Source organism: Thunnus thynnus, chromosome 5, assembly GCF_963924715.1.
Source record: "Thunnus thynnus chromosome 5, fThuThy2.1, whole genome shotgun sequence".
Taxonomy (NCBI): Eukaryota; Metazoa; Chordata; class Actinopteri; order Scombriformes; family Scombridae; genus Thunnus; species Thunnus thynnus.
In genome coordinates this window covers 13,137,412-13,150,214 of record NC_089521.1, presented here as the reverse complement: position 1 = coordinate 13,150,214, position 12,803 = coordinate 13,137,412, and positions in this window count along the sequence as shown.

The window sequence follows — 12,803 nt, the reverse complement described above, 5'->3', positions numbered from 1 at the left end:
GTTTGATCACAGGATAAAGGTGATCACCCAGAACAACTTTGTATTAATTCACAGTGACCCTTCCCTCTAAGGAGACAAGTGGACCCAAACCATGCCAGCAAAAGGCCCCCCAAAGCATAACAAAGCCACCAGATCCCCTCACTGTAGGGGTCAAGCATTCAGACCTGGACCAGTTTTTCCTTTAATTTGTCATCTGTCTGTATGCACAAAAGCACATTTACACACACATTCTTTCTGTGGCTAACGCACAAAGATCACAGATTAATCTTTACTGAAAGTGTTTAGGTAACATGTTGAATAACAGGACACAAACATATAATTTTACTGAAAAGTATGAGTTTTTGCCTTTTTTAAATTGATGGCATTAATAAAGTTCAAAATTATCCCCAATTTTGTGTAATTTTTATATCAGTATTTAATGGTAACACTATTTACCCATAGAGCGCTCAATTTACCCCATCCCCATGCTCATTTTACCCCTACCTTGGGGTAAGTTGTGCCATAGGACTAACTTTGATGGGTCATTGTTCTAAAACCATAATAATTAGGTAACTTGTTTTAATTTCCATGGGTACACAACAACCTGAGGTATATATAGCTACAATTATTTGAAACAAATACATTTTCATTTTGCAGTAAAATCATCAAATGTAAAAAGTGGCTCATGTTACTTCATTCTCCCCTACTATTGGATGGATTTCTATGAAATTTGGTACAGACATCAATGTCTGTCTTAGGATAAACTCTATTAACTTAACCCTTGACTTAATGTCTAGCACCATCATCAGGTCAATATGTCAGTTTTACTTAAGTTTAGGACCAAATACCTACAAAAGTTACTACATTACCATCAGTCTTGGCTGCACTATGTTTACCACTAATTAGCAAATGTTAGCGTGCTGACACACTAAGATGGTGAAAATGCAGACATTATACTTGCTAATCAGCATGTTAGCATTGTCATAATGAGCGTGTTAGCATACTGATGTTAGCATTTAGCTCAAAGCACTGCTGTGGTGAAGTACAGCCTCACAGCGTGGCTCTGGACTCTGCACCTTATAATTCTACAAGCTATTAGAAATTCATACACTTCAAAAACTTTTATACATAGGCCCTCTACAACACAATGACTAGTGTCTCATAACTAAAAAAGGGGATGGGGGGGGGGGGCTTTATTTTATTCTGCAAAACTGTGACAACAGAAAGGTAGCCAGTGAAAATAAGTTGCTTTTTTGGGGGGTTGCTATTTTGTACAATCTCCTCTGTGTGTTATATTTCAGCTGGATGCAGCACTGGAATTAATTCATTTGTTGTTCTTTGCCCACTGGGACTCCAAGCTGCATGCAAGAGCCTACAGGGAATACAGATCAAACGACTTAGCAGGAGAATCAAATATCCTTAGCAGTTTCCTAAAACAACAGGATTTAGATCATAGAATGAGCACATGAGAAGCACTCTAGTCTGTGTATGTGTGTGTTATGTGTGTGTGTGGTAGGGAAACAGAAAAACAGAGAGAAATAGAGAGAGTTTATGAAGAAAATACAGGGATGAGGACAGCGGGATATGGACGGAGAGAGCATGAAAAAATGGAAAATCAAGGAAGAGAGGGGGGAAAAGGAAATATTGTCTGCCTCGCTGCGCTTTCTATCCACCTTTCAGCACCTCTCTACTGTTTATCCAGATGCCTAATAGTTTATTATGTGAAACTCAAGACTTTCAGGTTAATACTGGTTTTGCATTTTTTTGAGAGACTACAGCTGCAAAGTCTACTTTATGTATCAGAACACAGAGTAGATTTTGTGCTATACATCTTTTTTGTATTTTTATATAGAAAACATATACACTTTTTGATGATTTTTAGTTTAACATTTCATGATTGTGTACATACAGCCTTTCTATGTGTCCCTAAACAACAATCTACCAAATTTATAAAAGAACTGTGTCTCTCATTTTATCATATAATATATAGTGACAGAGGATTTTCTTAAAAATTGTTAATTTTTTCACTTTCACAGTTGACAATAACTGTGAGCACTGGTGGTGGATACAACCTCCAGGAGGCAAATAATGTCTGACAATGGAGGCCACATGGTAACTTCATCATAAAATTCAATTATACACTCATCCTGTCTGTTTTGTCCACTGGCCGACATTGTAGTGGACTGTTATTTGGTCACCTTGCCAGACAAACAGAAGCCTGCTGATACCTTCATTCATCATGTTACTGTAGTAGAAGGGAAACATTTTCTCATGACCCACAGATCATGCTCATCCTGAGCGATTCAGCTTTGCTTGCTGGGCTGCATTATAGAAACTTCTCAGTTGGCACCACAGTGACTGTGGTTGGTCAAAGAGAATGGGCCCCCTGCCCAAAGCGCACAGTAAAATCTCATTAACAAGTACATGAAGGATGTGGTGCAGTCGGCACAACAAATTACCTAGGAGCCATTACACTTAATGACAGGCAGTGAGAAATCCACTGTTGACTACACATTCATTACAGAAGGTTTTTCAGAGGCTATTTGTAAAAGTAAGCACAGTCCCAAAATGTTGTCTGATTTGTTCAATATTAATAGCTTTAGGTTTTATTTTGTTTGTGTTGTGTTAGAGGTCCCAGGTTTTTAACAGGGTCAGACAAGATGAAGGTGTCTGTCATGGAGCCATGTGGTTTTAATATTAAGGAATCATCATGGCATTACATTCATCCCATTTCTATGGTTACACAGTGTATGCAGAGTTAACACAGGCACCTTTTTTCCAACATTTAATGGTCTTACCCTATTATGGCATGACCTGCTGTCTCCATTAGAAACGATGAATGGAAACTAGGCCGACTGCCTCACAGGTAAGGTAAGATGCCTGCAGCAGCTTTTCAGCAAAACCAGCAACAACTGTTGCCAGGAGCAGAGTGCCATGACGAGGTGCGGTTTAGTAACTTAATAGCGCAGGACAGTGTCAAGCTGGACGCCAAATATCATTTATGTGCTGCACACCACTTATGAAGACAGCTTGTTTTTATGAACTCTTTTAAGGTTAACTGCTCACTCTGCCCAGCCACTGTGTTTATGGATAATTATCTGTCCTGAAAGAGGAGCAATGCCATGTCTGTCCTTTTACCTCACCATGTCACGATTCCTGCCTTAGTCCTGTGTCTCCCTACCTGATGACACTTCCCCAGTGACTCTCTCCCTGTGTGTGTGTGATAGATTGAGTGGAGACAGGTGTGTTGAAGAGCAGAGCCCCACCAGCTGCAACTCATTCCATAATCAAGACCTCTACTTATACTCAGCAATGCCAGATCGTAGTCCCTGCACCAGTCAGTCTTTGCTTCAAGCCATTTCTTCTGCAATTATCCTGTTATCTTGTTGTTGCCTGTTTTCCTGATCTAACCCTGTCTCCTGTTCCCTGCAGTCCTGTCTGCTCTGGCTCCGGTCCCTGTCTTCTGTCCCTCGTCCTGTCTGCTTTGTATCCAGTTCCTGTCTTCTGTCCCACGTCTCATCAGCCCTACTTCCCTGCCCTGGACCCTTATTCTACTCTGCTTTCCCTGCACGGATTCCACTCCAGACCTGCTCCCCTTACCCCAGCTTGCCTAACCCCAAGGTTCCCGGCTACCAGCCTCACCCCCACGTTCCCAGCTACCAGTCCAAGCTTCCCCAAGCTGCATAATGCATTTTCCAATGCTCCCTTTTCCTTGCTTTAAAATAAATACCTTGTTCCTACCTCATCCCTGTCTTCTCGCCTGTGTCTGCCCTTGGGTTCACCTGCTCTGCCTCATGTAACATAAGGCCAAAGACATAAACCCAGCAGACATTTACCTGCTCAGACTGCCAGGTACCTGGGGGGCTTTTGGTGTGCCTAGAGACATTCTCCATGATGAAGAGCCAGATTTTTTTAGGCTCCTCACTGTCATCTGGAAGAAGGATCCTGAGTTTACCCTGGGAGTGGCTTCCTCCAGGTGGAAAGTCATTTTAACCCTGTTCCTCTCAGGCCCACCATTCCAGCCTCCTGTATTTTCCCAGAGTCTCCCAACTCCTCCCTGGAGCTGCCAAGCAGTTCTTCAGCTAGCTGCAATGTGTCTTGTGGGGTTAGCTTCCGTCTTGGCGGTATCCAGCTTGCTAGCCATCAGCCTTCCAGTCTGCTAGCTTTTGGCCTGCTAGCCACCAATCTGTCTACAGGTCTGCTAGCCTCCAGTCTCCCTCTGCCCCAAAGTCATCTAGCCTCCTGCCTGATTCTGCCCCTGAACACCCCCAACATTACCCTTTCTATGGGTATAGCCTCACCATTTTCCCTGGGTAATGGGAAAGAAGAAAGTGTTGTCTCAATGGTTCCCCAGGCTGTCAGCTTTCTTGCCCAGCTCCACTCTGCTGCCCAGCACCACAGAGTTGGCAGCACCACAGTCTCTGCTGCCCAGGACCACAGACTTTCCACTGCCCAGCACCACAGAGCCTCCACTGTCCAGTGCCACAGAGTCTTCACTGCTCAGTGCCACTACTGAGACCCAGCCTGTTCCAGTTCCTGAGCCATTGGCCACCCCTGCCAACGCTCAGCCTGTTCAAGCTCCCGAGTCATCTGCTGCCACTGCCAACGCTCAGCGTGTTTCAGTTCCTGAGCCATCAGCCACCCAAGCCATCGGCCACACCTGCCGATGCCCTGCCAGACCTCCAGCCATCGGCTAGTGGACCTTCAGCAGTCAGCCATCTATGCTGACCTCCAGCCTCTTGGCCGCCCTTCTGGGTGGCTTCACCAATGCCTCAAGGTCTCTGCCCTGAACATCTCTGTCGACCTCCAGAGTGGTCCCAGCTACATTGTTGACCTCCAGAGCAGCTCCGCCCATCTGTCCTGCCGTCTGGTTGACCACCTGAGTGGTTCCTCCCATCTCTCCTGCCTTCCTGTCGCTCTCCCAAGCAACTCCGCTCATCTTTCCTGTCTTCCAGTCGACCTCCTAATTGACTCCACCCATCTGCCCTGTCCTGTAGTCATAGTTTTCAGCCCCTGGTCCATCCGCCTGAGGGTCCTTGCTCTGCCCCTGTTCTGTCCTCAGGCCATCAACCTCCAGTGCCTTGGTTGTGCTCCCTGTCTCCAGTCCCTGTCTCCTGTTCCTCATCTTGTTAACCTCACCTCTGTGTCCTGGACCCTTATTCTACTCTGCTTTCCCCCCATGGATTCCGCTTCAGACCTGCTCCCCTTGCCCCAGCTTGCCTCTGCCCCAGGTTCCCGGCTACCAGCCCAAACTCCAGTTTCCCAGCTACTAGCCTCAGCCCCTGGTTCCCAGCTACCACTCCAAGCTTCCCCAGGCCTGCATTCCCTTTTCCTCGCTTTAAAATAAATACCTTGTTCCCACCTTATTCTGGTCTCCTCACCTGTGTCTGCACTGCAGTTCACCTGCTCCACCCCACTTAACACACCAGTTATTTTCCTTTATTATGTGGTTAAAGAGGAACAAAAAGAGGCAAGATAGGCTTGGTGATGATTACATAATTCTAGATGACACAATATGAAAAAGAAAATGAGGCAAAATTAGCACCAATATACTGGAAGAACATAAACAGTAAATATTTGTATGTGCTTCAGGATATCTGCTGATCCTGTTTACATATGGAACTCATACCCCTGCATGCTTATGATTCTCATTTAGACATTTCATACATGCCCATAGGTATGTCATTCTGATTAAGAGAGATACTTTGCTTCAAGAATTATATTTCACATTACTACCGCTGCCAATCCAAGTCCAGATATTTCAAAGCATTCTCAGTGCTTGAAATTCATATTATATTCATAGTTTTGGTTCACATGTACTCACTTTTTGCTTTTAAGTCACAATCCAAATTGACCCTGCCTGGCTTTGATTTATCTGATCTGATTTATCTATAAGTCAGGTCAAATACATTTCCACATAACTTTGTATGAAGCTCTAAATCTCTCATCCTGAATCTCCACCCAGTGAAGCTATGCAGCAATGGCTGCCCTGGCTGGAAATGACAAAGACTCTGATTTCACATCCCATTACACCCTGTTAATCCCACAGCAAAAGCTCCATCTGCAGGAGATTGCAACAGCAGGGCACCACATTAAAGTAAAGATTATTATAGCATCCTCAAGGGCAACTATAGATAGGATGCTAGAGATATACAGCGCATATCTGAGCATATGCACATGCATGTGTGACTTGGTGAGCTCCACACCCATATAATATCCAGCATGGAGTGTGAACTCTTCCATATGTACCGCCAGGGAGATGCTATACAGTCTAGTTGGTCTCTATTGCATGTACAGTAGTCACAGTTTAAATGTAATGTAAACCTTCTGAAAACCTGTAATCAGGAACTTTTAAGAGAAATGTGGGCTTTTTTCTCTCAATCAGAACACAGTTGATCCTTACTAGCAAAAAAGGTTTTAATGGGAAACAACTTATTTTAATATGAAAGATCTTCATCCAAATTACACCACATGCAAAATATCTGCAAGCCTCAGCTTTTCATGCTTATCCATGCATGTCCAAATACAATATCTACCAGTTTGTGCAAACATTACACATACTCCTTCTGTCTCTAACTGATTAGGATTTGAAAGTTTGAATCTTATTTTAAATATTGTCCAATAAACAGAAGACCCCCCCCCCCCCCCCCCCCCCGGAAATAACTTAGTGTGAGTAGGATTTGTCTAAGAATAGTCTCATGCCAAACGGTGCTGATGATCATAAATCTTGCCTAGCCCATCCGAGTTTATGGGACAACTGTAGACTCATACTGAAGCAGAGTGTAGCTACAAAACATTGAAATTTTCATTGTTGAAGGGGAATAGTGTCCAGAGCTGGTAGCAGTAACACTTGAAGCTCCTTCAGTGGCAGGATTGCTGACCAAGCTCCCTGCTTGGAAGACAGCAACACGCTGGGAGAATGAAAAAAATGTCCCTCTAATGGAAACCTCAGAAAGACATGGAAGAAACAGAGAATGAAAGTATGCATTCAAGGGGAAAGAGGAGACTTTCCATCAGCCCTGGCCACAGGTTCCAGCAGGGTGTCATGAGGTCTCTGACATGAGACACAGTGTCCTCTAGACCTGGCTCGGTTTTTGTTTATTAGACAATTACATTTCCTTTCCTTTGTCTTTGTTTCATGAAAAAGTGACCCTTGTGTCATTGCTACCAAAGAATAGCCACGCAGGCAATGAACCATGCAGACAACTGTCTCACGTCTCACACGGAGAGTTTGTTTTGGTGCACCATGGCAACTAGGTTTCTGTTTTGGACGTCGTTTTTTTGTTGTTTTTTTTTTGTATCCCCTTCCTGTCACCATATCTGGAGCATCAATGCTGCACCATTATGGTGGAAATAATTCAGTTAGAGAGGGTGGGAGAAAGAAAAAATAGAGAGTGTGTTAGAAAAAACATTTGAGGTCAGTGTGACAGACCAGAATTAGAACCAGTAAGCTACTTTAAAGTGGAAAACAGCCACAAAAAGTCCATTAACAGAAACGTTTACAGAAAATTTTACAGCACATCACCTCTGCGCTCCAACGCTCTTATTCCTTTCCAACTTTTCTGCTGGTGAGCAGTTTCTCTTCTCTGTGTTTTGTTATGCGTTTCTACTGGTTATAGTTCCTGAGGAGTCTCCTGACAGAAGCCAGTGATCTCGATATGTTCTCAGTGACATAAGTGGCATTTTGTGTGAGGAATGGAAAACTTGACAGGAGGAATTCACAGTTTTATAGAACAAAGCCACTTAATGAGGCTTCACATGCAAAGCAAACAAGAGAGAAATCATGCTCATTGTGCAAGATGTCAGCATGCAGGGTGTGGATGTAAGGCTCCATCCTCTCGATACTTGATCCCTTGTGTGTATTTATAGTGACATTAATATTGGATTTAGTTTTATGGGAGGGTTTGTTGCTCCGCAGCCGCCACAATAATGTTGGATCCAGGGTGGTATCCTTTTCTGCCGTGCCAAATATTAAGTCTGATGATGTAGTATGCCTCAGTGCAATTAAATGGGATATGGTTTAGGAAAAAAGCAAATATTGGGATCATGTGGACTATATAAACAATATCACGAAATATGTATTAGTGAAAGGAAATACATCATTATTACCCTGCTGTTGTTCGCAAAACCTTTTGAGTTGTTGCTTTTGTAGCAGCTGACCCATATGAAACTACATACAATACCAGTCAAAAGTTTGTACACACTTTCTTATTCAAGTGAATGTGAAGACCATTGGAAATTTAAAGTAACAGTTTAGATCATGCTTTTACTAACTGGCTTTTAACTGGCTTCTGTTTTCACTGTGCACGTGACTATGTGAGGGGTAAGTGCCTTTTTTTAGATTTTATTTTTGTCTCTCAGTATCCTGTGCAGCACTTTAGGTCAATAGTTTTGTGTTTAAATGGCTAATAAATTAAGTTAAGGTAATCTCTCTTAACTAGCAAATAATGACAATGTATAATGTAATACAGACTGTGTGCAAATGGAGACAATCCCTCTCATTTTTTGCTGTGGGTAGTCTTTCTTTATCTTCCCTCTTCTTTCCTTTCTTTCATTTTAGCCCCAAGTCTTAACCTTTATCTGTGCTCATACTTGAAGTCTGAGCAAAAAGAGCAGCAGCAGACTACATAAAAACAGCTCAAGCACAGTGCTCTGTCAGCCAAAGTTCTACAGAAGAAAGATGACATGTGCACAGCAGCCTCTTGTGGTAAAGCATGGAAATGCATAAACTTTTGGATCAATGGGCCAAGGTCTTGACCTTACAACAAACCACAAGGCAATGTGTACATCAGGGCGGTCTCATTACATAAATCCCAGAGGTTTAAGGCACCCAAAACCTCTTGGACTGGTACAGTTTGGCTGTGGTGGAGAAGGAAAATCTGTGTACATCAAAACTACAGACTAGCCTACTTAAACTCTCAAATTCTCAGATTTCATAATTTCTCAAATGAGACATTATGTTTCAAGGCATTTTTGCACAGCAGTATGTTTCATTTATGTTACAGTTATGAATTCTGTGTGAATCAAATTTTGTACATCTAAGAAAATATTTCTGCCATGTTACTTAGTTCATCAGCACCATATTTAAAATAAAACGTACAGCAGCCTTTGGGACATAGGTGTCCCTGTTCAGAAATAGGCACATATAAAGTATCTGGATTTGTGATAGAATTTACATAATGGAATGAGAGGGACTGTGTAAGTGTATGTGTGTGTGTGTGTGTGTGTGTCCATAAGAGACGGAGGCAGACTGAGAAGAAGAGGGAGCAATTAAGTTTTTAAAAAAACACCATAAATTAAACTAAACAAGAACAGAGAGTGTGGGAGCTCTTTTAAATTGTTAACAATTTCTGAAAAATGACTACAGACTCTCACTATCAACATTGTCGGCTCTGCATTTGTAATTTCGCTGGCATTCAACTGCTTTGTCTGAGATAAAGTTAATTTCAAAAGCCTTTGATCCTCACAAATTCACAGCTCTTGTTCCAAACCTTGTAGAGTAAAAGCCGTGGTATTGAAAGGCCTGGACTTAATTAGTAGAATGTCAAAGAGAGGAGCATTTATCTTGGATCAATCCTCAAGTAACATAACCATGAATTTAGAAAATAATCTGATCTTGGATCAAAACATGTTTTTCCAAGATATATAAGACGTTTTGCCAGAAATAGCACCATGCTCTCAAGTAACTGATAAATCCTCCTGATAGCTGAGGATGTGCTTCTGTCTCCAATAAATTTACCCTTACAGAAGTGTTACATCATGCATTACTCACACTGATGTCTAACCTCCTACATCGTTGGCAGCAGAAGATGTAACACATAGCGTGGTGTAGGTTGTGTGACTGTGTTAGGTACATGTATCCTCTCTTCAGTGAGTGCAATGTGTGAGTAAATGTGCAAATTTGGTCTTGACTATAAGAGGGACATTGTAGACTGCATGAATGAATAAGTTTGCTATCCTAACTGTTAAGTACAAATGCAGGTGTGGGTGGATTTAATGGTGGAATATTTAAAGTAAAGATCAGTGAACAATTCATTGAAATTCATTCATCATCCTAATTTGGAACAAGAAGCCAAGGCTGGACATCAATTGTCAAGCTGTCAACTAATGTAAATAAAAGAGTACTTTGAATTTTCTGCAATATGCAGTAGCAGTTTATGTCCTTTCATGTCATCACTGAAAATAAATTTGGTGTAAACTGCTAGGAATTTAAATATTTTAAGAGAGTGGGAGTGTTAAGAAGAAGAAGCATGTTGTTGTTTTTCTTCTGTTGTTAATCTTTACTCCCTCTAGAGGGAGTCAGACCCCACAAATCTATGAAAACGCCTTTCAAGGAAAGCATGAGAGGAATCCAAAGTAGCCTTTAAAGACTCATAAGGCAGCCTAATGTGGAAGAAATCTCTTTTTTTTCTCTGGTCTTCTGCAGCCAGATCACAAACACCTGCACAGATGAAGGTGAAAAGAAAAAAGAGAACCATGTGCTGCAGCACATCACTTTCTAGGATTTCACATGAAGTGCTTCCCATTGTTCTTACCTACATCTGTTATGGAACGTATTGATTTGCCGTTGCAAGCTCAAAGTGGAATCGAGATGTCCACAGCTAGAATCTCAGTGAGAGAGGAATGTGAGTAGTAGGCACCGGACTGGAACAGGGTACCACAACTAATCACTCTGATCTCATTTTATTATTTATATTCCCACAGCTGGGTGAGGGCTGTTTGATCAATTCTCTAGTCCCTTCTTTTATCAGCAACGAGCCACTGCCACTACCCACTACGCTAAATTATTCAATTGGGCCTGCTTTGTTGTTAATAGGAGTGATCATTCTTGCTTAAACGGCATAATGTATGCACTGACAGCCAACAGTGATACAAACTTGTCCCAGGGGACACAAATCTATCAGTGGCAAGCGTCTATCTGCCATATTAGAGATTCCAGGCACCAGTGAAGCATAGGCAAGTAAAATACACTCAACATCAAGGCCTACGGAAAAAGCCTCGTTCCACAAGGCCGAAGCTATAAATGATCAGGGCTCTATCCGCTCTGCAGCCAACTTCCAGTGAAATAAAGCCGATATCAAATGGCCAGAGTGTTGAGCCTCCTCTCTGGGGAGGGGGAGGGTGGGGGGTTATATGATGGAAAAGCTTTTTCTTATCCAGTTTTACTGATTTTAGGCACAGAAAGACAAGCAGGATGTTGTTTTTATGCTTCGCAGTTCAGGGAAATAAACAAAGATTAAAAGATAAGAGGGATTATTCCTGATTTAGACACTATGTGCTGAGAACATGAAACAGTGCAACTTGATAGATAGCAACTTGATTTTATATTTTTTCATAACAAGATTCACCTAACTCAAACAGTCCATATTGCATGTTAATTTGGAGCAAGAGGCTGTGTGAGAAAGGCTTTCCGTATTTTTGTTTTGCTTGCAGCGGTTGCCTGGAAGACTTTTCCATGTGGCTCGTTTGTTTATTTATCCTCCCCCCTGTCAACACTACCAGCCTTGCGGGTAGAAAAAGGTCGAAATGGCAAGGGGTCACTCATGTGTCTAGGATTCTGGTCTGTTCTTCTCCTTAACCCACTAACACTGTTATTAGTATCGCTAGGAGACGATAAACAGAAAAAGGGGATGCAGGTGCGAGGAAGACATATCGAGAAAATTTTCTGGCTTTCATTTCAAGGATGCAACAGAAGCATTTCAGACGCTGCTGGGTGATAAATGTTTTATTTACGTCATTAAAATGCAATTTAAGGTGTGGTCAACCGTAATAAATTTAACCAACATGTCTACATATTATAGGATATCTTAGATCCTTACATCACTGGTTGCTAATGGCAATGGACTTTTTTTTTTTTTGCATTTAGTCACAGCACATGTTTATGCCCCATGCATATAGCAAATAAATAACCTACTGCACAGGCCTGGAAATTTAGACTGTAAATTTAGCCATTTGAAATATGGACTGTGTTTTTTTCTCCTATCTTTATTCTTACTACTAACATTATGATCTACAGAGCAAAATGCCCCCAAGTCAATTTAGCTTTGCCGTTAACAACGCTGAGCATGGTGCAGAAAGAAGAAAGAATGGCTTATCCGGTGATTATCTGAAGATTCTTTTAAAATAAATCATGCTGATATGCATCTTTATCCATCTGTTCAAAAGAATGTGACTGAATTCCCTCTACACTCTGTGTAAGATAGGGCCATATGCTGAAAAGGCTAAATGTTTTCCATTAGTGGTTGCTTAAACTGGTTTGAAATCTGGGGAGGAGTTGAGAGAGAAAGTGCATGCAAACCGCAGCACTCCTCCCTCACATACACGGAAGATTTATTCCAATGTGATATGATGAGACCAAGCACTTCACACGCTGTTCGCCCATTAAACTTGAAGCTGCTAAATGTTTCACTGAAATGTTAGGAGGACATTCAACCACCATCTCTAATCTTAACTGACCGTGTGACCCTCAGAGAGCTGGAGCAAAACCATATCACACAGTGCATTACATTTCAAAAAAAAAAAAAAAAAATACACCAAGGCTTTGAATGTCATGACTCTCCTAATAATGATCAGATGTTCTTAAGCTCTCGCTTTAGCCAATTTAAAGGCGAGCCTCGCCACAAAGCATTGAGCAGTCTTGAGTCAATAAGCCAGTTAGCAGAAGGGAAAATAAAAAGAATTCAATTCTTGACTTATTTAATAGGGGATTTGGCAAGGCAGGTCAAGGGGTGTAATCCAGGAGATTGGACACTGATTCTTTAATCGAGTGGCTAGACAGTACATCTCCTTCCTCCACTCCTGATTTCTCTCATGCAGGAGTGTCT